A 5,834-nucleotide genomic window follows, 5' to 3' on the forward strand; every position below is an offset into this window, starting at 1 on the left:
TAGCATGGACAAATGCATCGATCAAGGTTTGTTTATTTTACTGAGACAACACAATCAAACAAGAGATATTAATTCATTGTTGAGCAATAAATCCACCAGTTATCTCTCCTCTCTTAGACAGGTATAAAATTTAGTTGGTTTCAATTCTACAGATCTAAAAAATACCTTCTAAGACTTTCAGTTAAATCAAGCCACATATAAGATAAATAAATTAAAAATAAAAAAGCATCCCCAAAGCATTTGGATGAATTTTGGCATTAAAAATCAGAAAAAGAAAACACTTCTTTCTTAGAATTCTCTTTGCCAAAGCAACAATATGGGGGGGCGGGGGGGGGGGGGAGGCACAAGGTTTAAATTCATGTCTGTGGACAATAAGATTGAAATGAAGTTCTGCATGGGAAAAGATTTGGCAATAAAAAGGCTCAAAACTTAGAGGAATGGATTAAAATATTTCTTAAAATAGTGAAAATTAAATATGATACAATACATCCATTTAGACAATATGATTTTATCTTTTCTTCCTGTCACTTCTTAAATTTCCATTGGTTGATTGCTTGGGCAGAACCCACATCCATCTATGCAACTTTTGAAATTTGGAACTTATGCATATTATGGTGTTATGAAAATATGATATTATGATGAATTTGTAATATCTTAACATTTTAATTTTCAACTCTCGACCATACAAGAAACCTACAATTTTTTAATATGTCAAGCTTACAATTTTCAATTTATGACCTCACACCAATACACCATGTCATGATATCTTAGCTCTATTATTTGAAGCCCCTGATCATATGGAATGTCATGACATTGTAATAGTCAAACTCTATCCTTCTGATCTTATGGCTATAGTGTAGCATCTTACATCTTCCTCCTTAGTGTCCTAACCTTATGATGAGCCTCCTCTAGAAGCCACATGGCACTTCCTGCTGAAAGCATTTCATTGGTCAAAATAATCATTTAGTCACTGCCATTCAATTGGCTAAAAGGGTGGGCCCCTCCACATGTGGGCCAAAAATCATGATTGTCACTGTTTTTCAAGGGTAAAACATGAGGTTTTACAAAGAAACTATGCAATATACTTATCCCAACTCCACCAAATTCATAGATTCATCATATTTTGTGCCTAGTTAGACAAATCCATCATCAATTTCATCCTACGAGGACTTTTGATATGAAACCCCCAAATTCAAGCCTCAAAACCCTCAAAATCAAGGGTATAAAAAGTATACCTTGTTAAGCCAGATGTACGGCTGCATAACACCTAACACTCATTTGGGTACCCAAATTAGTCGTTCCAGCACTCAACTTTGCATTTCTTTCACAATAACCTGCAAATCTTCACTTTTCTTGCATATTAGAGGTTAGTTGGGCATGTTAGTGCTATGGGTTCCATCCCAAGAAGCAGTTAAGAGTACACATTGGATGGAACCCTCATTTCTTCATGTTAAACTAGGCAAAACTGTGACTTTTGGCTTGACAGCAGCAATAAAGATTTAAACCTGTTAATAAATGTATTAAATCTGATTCAAAGTCTCTTGATAACACTTTCCCAACACGAATGAAAGATTACACCACCAAAATATTCTTCAAATGTGCAAGAAAACTCAAAAATTTTATTCAATTCTTGGTTGTCCGTACAATTTCTATACTATTCCGTACATATCAATATAGACACTAGTCATATTAAAAGTAATTTGCTTCAGGATTGAAGATGATTGGTGATCAAATGTGTATGGGGGGATCAGTTATGAAGTTTTTATGAAATTATTTTGTTCTGGTGATATGGTTAGAGGTCCTGTTGAACAGGCCCTAGATTAGTGACCCCAAAACCAAGGGTTTGGTGGCAAATGTGTTGTGTAAAGGGTAGAACCTTAATATATTGAAAATCTATTGTTTCTCAACCCCTAGAAGGATTGTTTCACCCCTTCGAATCGTAGGGTCCAGTGGAGTTGTGGGTTGCTATGTAAAATTAGAGAATTAGGCCTAGTGTGGATAGGCTAGGGGTATCAGATCTTGGGTATGGTCCAAAAGGGTTGATATTGAAACTTAGGGAGGATGTATAGATCCCAAAAGGGTATCTTAATCAGGTTTTAGTTTCCATAGTTGTTTGGGAACTATTAGAGAGAAATCCAAATTAGTGACTGGTGAGGGCTACTAGCTTTAAGGCTAGATATGAATGTTGGGTAAGAGATTAGTTGTCCAAAATGAATGGATGGATGGAACATGGTGGAAAGGCCATGAGGAGATGATTCACAAAGGAAGAATGAAGGTTGAAGCCTTGGAAGAAGTTATGGTGTTTGGGAAACTCTAAGTGCACTTGGGGTAGCGTGGAAGGTAAGTCCTTGAGGGGACATTGGAGTAAAGAGTTGTTGCTAAATGAATGGATTTTCTATCTCATATGAAGAAGATGGATACCACACACCACCTCTGCATCATAGAGTAAGAGTGCATTGCACTTTTTATGGCGCTTGGGAATGTAGTTTCTTCATGTGATGCATTGGTCTTGGGGATCAATCTCGATTGGGTGTCAATGTTGGGATTTCTCAACAAGAAGCAACAGAACTGGTTGGGATTCACTGGAGTGACCTTGGAAGATATAAGGATGAAAGTTTCAGACATTTAGGTGTTATTCACCATTTGACTAGTCACTTTGTGTCCCTGTTTCATCTAGAGATTGATTGGACAAGATTCTCAATAAGGATTGGAGCATTGATCAAATTGGTACACTTGAGATCGTTGCTTGGAAATCCTTGGTGAAGGAAGGATCACTCCTTTAATTGTGAACTTATTGGTTGGTTGCAGACCAGCCACACCACTCTGTAGTTTTCCATAATAGTAGAGAGTTGGCAAGTTCTTCTTGGCCAAGGCGGGGAGAGTTCATAGTCTCAGACTTGTGCAGGCTTCTTCTAGCCACTTCTGAGGCAATCTAGATTGAGGCATTACTCAAAATTCATGCTAAGACTATAGGCCACTCCTATGCTTCAAATAGAGTGTTGAAATTGGTGATATCAAAATGTATTTCAAAAATTCATGTTATGGGCAACAGTACTCATGGATCATTTTAGACCTACCACATGCGAAGTGACCATTTCATGTTAGTTTGAGATTCACTTGGTTTCAAGAATACTATAATATTCTCTACTTAACAAGGCCAACCACGTGAAGGTGGAAGCTCGTCTAGCCTCACCCCCCTCCACCTAACATCAATCTAAAGTACCCATTATCATCTAATTACATACTTCATTGATTCATTCATCCATTTATGAACCATAACATTCAATCAATACAATCACATAACATTCATTAATATGATATAAAATTCATTAATACACAATACTAATCAAGCTTCATTAAGACATAACAATATTCATTAACATAAGATAAAAATCAGTATTAATACGCATCATTCATACATAATTACTTAAAACAAAGTTCTTTCATTATCCAACAAGGTTTTTGAAAGAAGATTTTTAAAACATCATTTCTTCTTTTTGTTTTTATGAGCTCTCTTAAGAAAAGTGCTCATAGGAGCATCCATATCTGCATCATTCTCCTCCTCTTCTAGCACGTGTAATGTCAAATTATGATGGCTCCTTCTCTTTGCAGGAGCAGGAGGCTGCTGCACTAAAGGGGGCTCTGTTGCAAGAACAAGTGAATGGGATAAATTGGCATACTCTTTTTCTTTTTTTAACTGTTACCAGTCTATAATTAAGTACTAGTACAACATAACATGCATTTTTCTTACCTGACAATGCCACATCATGTACATTAACATTTTGATCCGCCGCCATGTCAACATGTTGAACACTTGGAACATATTCCACTCCTTCAACATGATGTTCAACATGCTCTGAAATATTCAAAAAAATATTATCATGAGTGATGGATTCATTTTGAGCACTGCACATGAAATATGAGTTAATAAATTTGACTCAAATACTACACAGTTAAATCATGATAGCAATATCAAAATATTTACTCTATGAGATTTGTTAGAACAAATGATTTATCAAAGTATAGAGTTGGAAATCATTATCAACTACTGATCAAAAGCTTAAAGATCCCTATTTTAAAATAATGAATATATTTCAGCAACCAGAGATAATCTTTAAAGTAGTGTTAGAGAAATAAGAACAAAACTATGTGAATGATCCAAATCATATAATAAATTGCCTTGCCAATCTATAAACCTGGTTCTCATTGCTCAAGAATACCCTAAATACATAATACAAGAAATGCAAACTACTATGATTTAATAAACAACAAATAGCCAAGAGAAAAGTCTCAGCTCAAACAAACAAAATCTCATGTACACTGCAATGGAATTGAGCAGCAACACAGACACACCTTCCAGTGATGAAAACTATAGTTATGGATTTTCAAATCATACAGTAAAATAGCCTCAACGATCTGAAGACCTGGTGGTAATGGCTCACAAACTAATATCAGTCTTTAAACAATACATTTTCTAAAAGATCTGCACAATGAGCATAGAATATATGTTTCGATAAGAGCATGCTTGGACAATAAATGGAAGGAGAACATTTCATATTTCTGATTAATTAATTAATTTCCAATAGAAAATTAATACCTCCACCACTATAATGCACATTATGGCCTTCGTCACGAGCAGGTTTTGTGGTAGGATATGAAGGCTGCAATAAAATGTTATGCACATTGTTATGTAGTCAATTTACGTTCAAAACTAATACCAAAAAAGAAAAGGATCAACTATTAAATTTCATTTACTTTTCATCTAACCAATTTACCTATGATATATCATTTGGTGAACTGGATTCTTTAGCAAGGCTTATAGATTCTTTGAGTAGGCGTGCAGCCACGAATTTATAGCCTTCCTTCAAGCCAAGTTTTCTATCTTCATCTGTGACCTCCACATTGAATTTTGTGCCCTATATTTTTTGCTTAATATCATCAGTTTTGTATGTATGGTTTCACTAAACAAAATTGTTTGCAACATTATATTTAAAAAAATTATTTCATATCATTGCTCCTACTTACAACTCGAGACTGGAGATTCATATAGCCACCAGAGCCAAGTTTGTGTTGGCCAAACTTTTCTACTCTCGCTTTTGTAGCCACGGATGTGTCCTGCAATCTATGAACAATTTCAAACATCTTAGATTATATATTTACAAATATGAATAATTAGTGCATGATTACAATGTACTTAATACTATCATGACATACCTCTTTTTGCCCTGTGTTGCTTCATTACCTCTATCTTCAGATTGCCTTTTCTCCTTTGCATCTTCTACTATTTCATTCCACTCCATTGGTGGAATCATAGCTGGATGGTCGTACTTTGGGTTATCCTTAAGAGCCCTTCTTTATTGATCCCTCACAGTCTTTATATGCTTTGCTGCTCTTTTGAGAAGTAGGCCATTGTCAAACATGTCTTTTCCAAATTTCTCATCAAAAGATGCAATGAGCTGATTTTTTAATTCCATGGTTTGTAAATTCCACATTTTTAAAAACAAATAGATTGTTAGATCAATAGCTTTAATATATTATAGTAAATGAAAGAAAAGAAAAATTATGCAGAAATGATATGAAACTACGTACCTTTTATGTATGGTGGGTCTAAATAGTCTCAATGTCATATGAAAAAGATGTTCAAAGAAAACATTATTACCTAAAAAAACATAAAGGATTTATCAGTCCAAAATGAGTAATATAAAAATAGATTTTTTTTACACTTTAAATAAAAACAATTTTAAAGCACCTGGAATCTTTCATTCTCTTAACGGAAACATAGTTTTCTTATTCAGTAATAATGTTCCTTCATATGAACCAGTACTAATGACACA

The 5,834-nt window shown here is 34.7% G+C and overlaps 1 long non-coding RNA gene across 1 annotated transcript; it reads right to left on the reverse strand.

The window, feature by feature from the left end:
• Positions 1-4,998: 4,998 nt before the first annotated feature.
• Positions 4,999-5,344, reverse strand: LOC149532620 (uncharacterized). The gene is made up of 2 exons (XR_016357396.1): positions 5,215-5,344; positions 4,999-5,122 (listed from the first exon to the last, which is right to left on the reverse strand). It is a non-coding gene; the product is annotated as an uncharacterized LOC149532620 (long non-coding RNA).
• Between the last annotated feature and the right edge of the window lie 490 nt (positions 5,345-5,834).

The sequence above is a fragment of the Cupressus sempervirens genome, chromosome 10 (assembly GCF_028749045.1).
Source record: "Cupressus sempervirens isolate cs-2001-9-10 chromosome 10, ASM2874904v1, whole genome shotgun sequence".
NCBI lineage: Eukaryota > Viridiplantae > Streptophyta > Pinopsida > Cupressales > Cupressaceae > Cupressus > Cupressus sempervirens.